An 8,046-nucleotide genomic window follows, 5' to 3' on the forward strand; every position below is an offset into this window, starting at 1 on the left:
TATGTGATGGAAAGCTTCGTCACCTAGCAAATTCTCCTCAATGGAAAACAATAGATAAAAAATTTCCTCAATTTGGGAGCTAGCCAAGAAACCTTCGGCTAGGGCTTTGTATGGACAGAATTAACCCATATGGTAATCTTAGTAGCACACATAGTACTTGGCCAATGCTCCTCGTAATTTATAACTTGCCTCCTTGGTTATGTATGAAAAGAAAGTATATCATACTATCTTTGGTGATCACCAACAAACCTGTCTCTCTTTAATGATGAAGAAGCCACAAAAATGAAGAACCCAAACCCCATCATCAATTTCTACTCACTTACATAATACCGAACGTTCACTCCTTCTCCTCCTACAAAGCCACTTACTCAAGCAAAATCCATCCAAATGAAGAATGTCTACAAAATGATGATGGTTGGAGGAGTAAGATAATAGCATTTCGAAAGGTAAATGACTCACACTTTCTTCTTTCCAGCGTTAAACGTGTTGCTCCAAGCTTCCTCTTTTTCTCTTTCATCCTTTGTGTATTGCTTCAATATCTTGCTCTGTTCTGAGTATTTTCATATTCAGCAGCTTTTTCTCTCACTTCATGGGCATTTTAGTCACTCTAGCAAAATATTAAAATCTCAAATTGATACCTGATGACCATTTGGACATTTTACTTATTTGAGTTCTTTTTCTGTCTTTTTAATTTTCATAAGGTATTTTATAGTCATTTTTCCTATGAAAATAGCTAGGGCGGACTGATTATTAGACTCAAACTATGGACCAATACGGTCATTAATAAACAATACTATCAATTAATGCAAGTGTCGGGTTTGTTAATATCGCTATCCAATAATAGCTTATGCGTATGGCTTTCCGGTTATTAGCATTGAATGCAGGGGTCATTTCTCCTTACTTATTATAAGTAATAATTAATTATTTTATCAATATTAAAAAATTAGTTAAAAATAGTTTAGTGTCAAAAATGTTTATAACTTTCAATATTATCTTTGATAAATCATGATCATGAGGCATAATTATGAGAGTGGCCCGCTGGAGACAACATGATATTCTAAAAAAAAAAAGTCGTGCATATTTTATCAATTATTATAAAGAATTTAATGTTGAGCATTATGTTAGTTTCTGAAGAGGTTGAAGAGGGTATATCAAATGATGATTGTAAATTTTTTTTAAAAAGTGATAGAGAAATATCGAAGAAAATACATAAAAAAAAGTATTGAATGAGGCTTTTCGTTAATAATATACTACCTCCAATCCTTAATATAAGACCCTGTTTGACTTTTATTTTGGTCCTAAATATAAGACCCCAATCCATTTTGTTTCTCATATTTATACTTTTTTTTTTTCTAAAGTAGCCTTTCTAACAATGATAGTTCTAGTCAATACACTTGATTAGTAAGGATATTTTAGGAAAGACGACACCTATGTAGGACAAATAACTAACTCAACTTACTTTCTTAATCTCCTCAAATTAGTCAACTGGCTCTTATAATTAGGACCAGAGGTACTATTTAAAAATGTAGTTGCTGATAAAGTATGACTGGTGTTTTGCAATTCAAGTAGCTCTCCTCATCATTTAGCGGAACAATGCTAGTTATTATTATTATCATTATCGTAGGGATTGGCTGATTAAATGGATATTCGAACTTGAGAAATTGAGGTAGATAAGTTAAATTTTAGGAATCCAATAAGTCAGGACTATAGAGTTCATAGAGACTAAATAATTAATACTTTTTTATGCAAACTACATAATTAATACTACCTCCTGCAACTTGCATTGCAAACTATATCTTATAGGACCGGAGGCAGAAACAATTAATTTTATGGCAAAATTTTTGAAAAATAAGTTGCAGATCGATTGAATAATATTATTACAAATTCAATTGACAAAACCCCCATTACAAACAAAAGGCATTTAAATTGTAGACGTGACATTTATATTTGCGACCGATTCAACTAGCTAATTTTTCTTTTTTTGGCGAAAGCTACCTAGTTTTCCAATACATATAGTGTCTTAATTAGAAAAGCTTTTATATATTTCTTGAAAATCCAACACTTATTGGCATTGAATCATCTGAAAAGGGCATATCATTTGGGTGGTAGTAGGTGGGAGAGGCGTTGTTGACCAAAGAGTCAGCACTCCAACGTTGAAGTGTTGAGCTTCACCTGTCCCCTCACGTTGCATGAGCCCCGCACAGCCACGATGCCTTCTACTTCTTCTTCTACTCCTCCTCCCCTCCATTCTTCACTTCTATAGTTCTCCATTTACGAGTTAAGAAAAATTACTAATGTGATCTTACAAAAGAATCCTACTACTAATTATTAAAAAGTCTTATAATTTGTGTATATATAATAAGTATTAATGTCGGAGAAAATGACAATAGAGTTTGTGATATTTTCCTGTCATTTGGGACCTTTTAGTGATTAGATTCTTTACTCGATACCTCACTGTGGTTTCCTTTACTAGTTAAGGTGCAAATTAATCATGCAGGTTTATCCAATACTATTATATAATTGATGCTGATTAATAATACTCATTTTCTACTATCTATATTATGAGAGCTATTTAATTAATTTAAGTAGATAAATGAAGTGAGGTGAATTAATTATTTTATAAAAAATTTGATATAATCTCTTTAAAATATTGGATTATATATATTTATCGGGTAGAAAAATAATAAATGTACGAGAGAAAATAGATTAGTTTTGCTCCTCCCGTACATATTCATATCTAGCAACAGTAGTACTCCATTTATTACAAGCATATTATTTAAGTTGCAAACTATGCATTTATTCGCTACTGCTACCTCTTATTATTCTTACAAGATTCAATGGTGTGATTTACAAAATCTGCTAACATTGGTTAAAACTACTATTCTTCTAGTCCTAAATATAATATTCATTTCATAGTGTAAAATTATATTACAAAATGAGTTTTACATTAGAGGAGTATTATGTAAGGTATGTGCTTTTTGTTCCCCAAATATGCTCTTATTTATAATAAGGCAGGCGTGAGACAAATAACAAGATAAAAAGAAGAACTGTTATGAAGTTTCAAGTAAAAAAAAAATAATTACTAAAAATTTTCACTGACTATAAAATAGTTTGTAATGACAAGTTTCTAAAGTAGCAAATAACAACTTCTTACTTATAATTGAGACTCGCTAATAATTACTCGTATTTTTTTTTCTTAGAACCTCATTGTAATTCTTCCAAGAAAAAAATGAAAAAGAATGTATGAGAAAAAAATAATACAATTAATTTGGGGTAAAATTGGTAAAAGTGTATTTAATGTTTAGAAAACTTCAAACTAGATCTTATAAAAAAAGACAAAATTAATTCAAAAAATTAGACCTTATAAAACATACTCGGTCACGTTAATGAAAAAAATTTATTAAAATTTGTTAGAAACAATAAATATGTAAAAAAAATACAATTTATTTTTTAAAAACACTATTATTTATGAAAAATATGGGTGGAAGAGAGAATAAGTCAAAAGGAGATGACAGAAAATAAGTGAGAAAAATAGATGAGAGAAACACCTAATTAATTGAAGATAAATATGAAAAAAAAAATACATTGAATGTCTAAACATCTTCAAAGTGTCCCTTATAAAAAAGAACATACACTTTCAAAGAAGTGTCTGTCATAAATACAGAGAGAATACTACTGTAACAAGCACATTTTATGTCGATAATTAATTAGGTGGATGGAGAAGACAAATAATGACAATGTAGTAGTAAATAAGTTTATCCATGTCGGCTTGAAATTATTAGAGAGTATCTACGTAGGATATGATCCTTAACCGACGCAATACTCTAAGCCATGTGACCATTAAATATTACTGATGTAGATTATGATTTTTTTTTTTTAAAAAAATATGTTTAATTTGTTCGGTTACAAACACCCCTATAATATTAAAATAAACACCAACATCAATAGTTCATTACACAACCAGAAGCAATGTAGTTGAGCTATACGGTTTTCAATACAATCATCAAATGTAATACAATTCAAACAATCTTAACAATTGAAGTCTTTAGGAATTTAGAAATGAGTTCTTACGTGGGTTAGAGTTAAAAACCAACATAATTCAGACAATCTATGTCCGTTATTTAAGACCCAACTAATATAATTATGTAAACAAGGAATTTTTTTTATTTTGAAATGTTTTCTATGTCCGTCACAATTAAAATCGATATAAAAAGTGCTAATTCAAGTTAGTTCCTGAGTCATTTAAAATTAAAAATACTTACAAAATTATCATCATGTCTTTTCTATGTTGTCGTTTATCTTTTTAATTGATATTTTTTCTCTTTTGGTATTTTGCTACTTATAAAGATGAAAACTTTTATGTCTGAATGTGTACGATAGATTCTAAAAAGGCAAAAACAAAGAGCACAACAAATACAAGTACGATGACACAGACTAGACCAAAAAGAGCTGGGAAAGAAAGTGCTTTTATAGGCAATTTTGCATTTTTCCTTTTTTGGTATTTGGATAGTTTGATTAATTTAGGTGGGCCTTAGGATCAGTCGGGCGTCGGTTGTTAAAATATTTACACACTTAATTAGGAAACCAGTCTTGTTCTTGCATCCTTTTTTTTTCCCCAGAATTCTCTTAAATTCAAGGCCAGTACTATTTAATTAATTATGGGAGGTTATATTACATAATAATGGTTCGATCCTATTTCGTTTAGCGTAAGATAATTAATTACGCTCTAGAGTTTGGGAATTTTCAAGTTTGCATGAAGTTGGCCAGCAATTGTTCATTTCTGTACGCTCATATATGGTTCTGTTATAGTTAACTGGATTTAATTTTTCTCAGATATTATAAAATTAGGCACCGTTTGGGTGACACCCCAAACCATGGTTTGGGTGATAAGTCACCCAAACACCCACCCAATTTGCACAAACCATGGTTTTGGGCCAAAATCATGGTTTTAGAAAAAGCAAAAATTTTTTGCTTTTGGAGAAAAAAGGGAGAGTGTGAGAGCCTATAGGATATGTATCTTGTTATTTTTTTTATAAACATATTTTTTTATAAATATATTTAATCTTATATTTTATAAATATATATACATATTAATTATTTATTAATTATATTATCTTATGTATTATTAATTATGTTAATAAAAAATATATTATTAACAATTTTTTCCTTCAAATTAAAATATATCATAAAATTTATTTTTTCTGTAATTATCATATTAACTTGTGTCTTTTTTTTAGTAATTTGTATATATAAAAAGTGCTTCTAATAACAACTATCCAACACTCTCACTTCTCAAATCACTTTTTCATAAAATTTTTTTTTTCCAGAATCTATTCTTCACAGAATCTATTCTCCAGAATCACTTTTTTAAACTACGATTTGGTTTCATCCAAACACACCCTTAGTCGACAAAACCTAGCCCCCTTGAAGAATGCAGGGCTTTGATTCTTTTGTTTTTGGGACGCTATTTTTAAGAACTGGACTTTTTTTGTACAAAAGAATTGGACTCAAAGTTGGGCCTTGTAATTTTATTTTGTCCCACATTTATGATCTGTTTTATTTTACAATTGGGCTTTACTGATCTAGCCCGTTTTGCATATATATAATAAAGGATCCATATTGAGCCGATTATTGCATTGGGCACCAATTATTGGTATGATGTCGAGAATTAGTTAAAAGAACCTATTGAGCACATTTATGCTACGTTTGGTATGTTGGAATTGGGCCTAAAGAATTGGAAGTGGAAGTGGAATCCAAATTTAACCTGTTTGGTGTGTGTGAAGTGGGTTCCTGGTGGAAGTGGGTTCCATCAAATTTGATGGAACTCGGTTCCTTGGCTATCTCCATGGAACTGAGATGAGTTCTCAGAACTGAAATTTTATGACCATTTTATCCTCTATTGTTTTATTAATTGACAAACTTACCCATCATAATATAACCTCACCTTTCTTATCCTCCCATGACCGACGGCCACCTTTTCACCCATCCTCCCCTCCGATGTCTTCCTCCGGCATCTACTTCCAGCGGTCATGGCCTTCCCCTCCAGCATCCCCTTTAATCTCTTTTTTTTTTTTGCATTCCTCCATGGCTTCTCCTCCACCAGATCTCACTTCTTGTCACTGATCTCGTATACTCCCTCGTTGCTATAGCGGAAGCACGAGCTCAGGTCATTTCCCTTCAATCTCGTCTTCTCCCTTCGGTCTCGTGCTCATGTCGTCTTCTCCCTTCAGTTTTGTTGTCAATGTCCTTCACTTCTCTTCTCGTCCAGTAATGTGAACCCAGATTTGATGCCTCATCTCCACTACAGATCTTCGTTGTGGCAGCTTGTCAATTTGTGACTATAATGAACTTGGTCCCTCTCCGTATACTCCTACTCCTTCTCCACTAGTTTGGCTGAAGCTCATCACAGACAAAGGTCATAATTTTTGAGCAATTGCTCTGTGTTGTTTTGATGCTGCGATGCTTTGAATATAGGATTAGTTTTTGTAGTTCTTGACAAATCTGGGTTTGATTGAGAAGAACTGAGATTGATTTTCTGATGAATGAGTTTGTTTCAATTTGATTGGTCATTAGTTTGACTTTGCTGGTCAGTAGAAAATTTTCCGACAATGCTCCTCTGGACGCTGGTCGTGGATGAAGGAGAGGTGAAGAGATATTTTTTGAGGGTATCTTGGTATTTTCTTATTACAAAGATATATTAATTAAAAATTATATCTCAATTCCATCATCCTACCAAACATGTTTTAGAACTCACTTCCACCTCCACTTCCACTTCTATTTCTACTTCCATTTCCACTTCCACTTCCATTAAAAACTCTTCCGTTATACCAAACGAGGCATTAGTGATTGGATTAACTAGGCCATCTTATAAGGCTTTGAATTATTCTATGAGAATAAGAAACAGAGATATGCCCAGAGCTGACAGCATAAGTGTGAATGTCAGATCTTAAATACTTTTCTTATAAATGTATATATAATTACTGGACTCTATGTACTTTTCCTAGAAGAAGTCCAAATATTTGGCATTTACGGTGCATTTGATACGAGAAATATAGAAATAAGGAGAAATTTTTTTTTAATAAGCTCGTTTTAAAAAATTAGAGAAGTGGGGCTATAAAATTTTGATAAAAAAATATAAGATAAAAGAATAAAAAAATTAATTAAAATATTTTAACCTCATTTTTTCAATTTTTTAAATTAAACTTATTAATATTTTTTCTCCTCTCTCCTCGATTTCCTTCGTGCCACTTAAGGATGCATCGTGCATGTCTCATTAAAGCGATCGAATGGCAGAAGAAAGAATAATTCAAGTAAATTAATACTGTCTATATGTAAAAAATACTTAATTAATTTAAATAGATTAAATATATTAGTTAGGTTAATTATTTGTAACAACTATACGAGTTAATTTTTTTAAAGTACTATTTTTAATCATGTCTTTTAAAGTATCATTTTTAATCATGTTCATCCTTAAATAGAAATTTCCTTACCAAGTGCAATAAAAATTAATATTTTACAAAATAAATTATAAATTTAAAAGAAAAATTGATATTTTATATTTAAAATTAAACTGGTCCCTCGAGAAGTTGTTAGTTGTTATATTAAGAGCCGGGCAGTACTAAGATTTATTAAACATGAGGCGGCATAGGCTGAATAATTAGGCAAAGCATGACGTGTCGTTCTTCAAACAATTCCACCGCCTTTTTTTTTTAAAAAAAAAAAACAATTCCACCGCCTTCGTTATCCTCGTTTTCCCTCGTGTCAAGGAAACGCGAGTTGCAAGTGATTATCATTGTATTCAATCTTTGAACATCTTGTCTCTAATTAGTAATTACTCCTAGCAGAATTCAACCTAAACCCTTAATATAAAAGCTAGTTCACTAATTTAAGTTTATTAAAAAAATTAGTTGAATTAGTTATTTGTCATAAATAAGTATTGTTTTTCCTAAAATATCCTTACTAATTAAGTGTATTAGTTAGAACTACTATTATTATAAAAATTATTTTGAAAAAAAATGAATATATAGATGTGAAAGACAAAGTGGA

This window comes from Neltuma alba, unplaced genomic scaffold (genome assembly GCF_004799145.2).
Source record: "Neltuma alba isolate B1F8T4 unplaced genomic scaffold, ASM479914v2 tig00011795_pilon, whole genome shotgun sequence".
NCBI classification, from domain to species: domain Eukaryota; kingdom Viridiplantae; phylum Streptophyta; class Magnoliopsida; order Fabales; family Fabaceae; genus Neltuma; species Neltuma alba.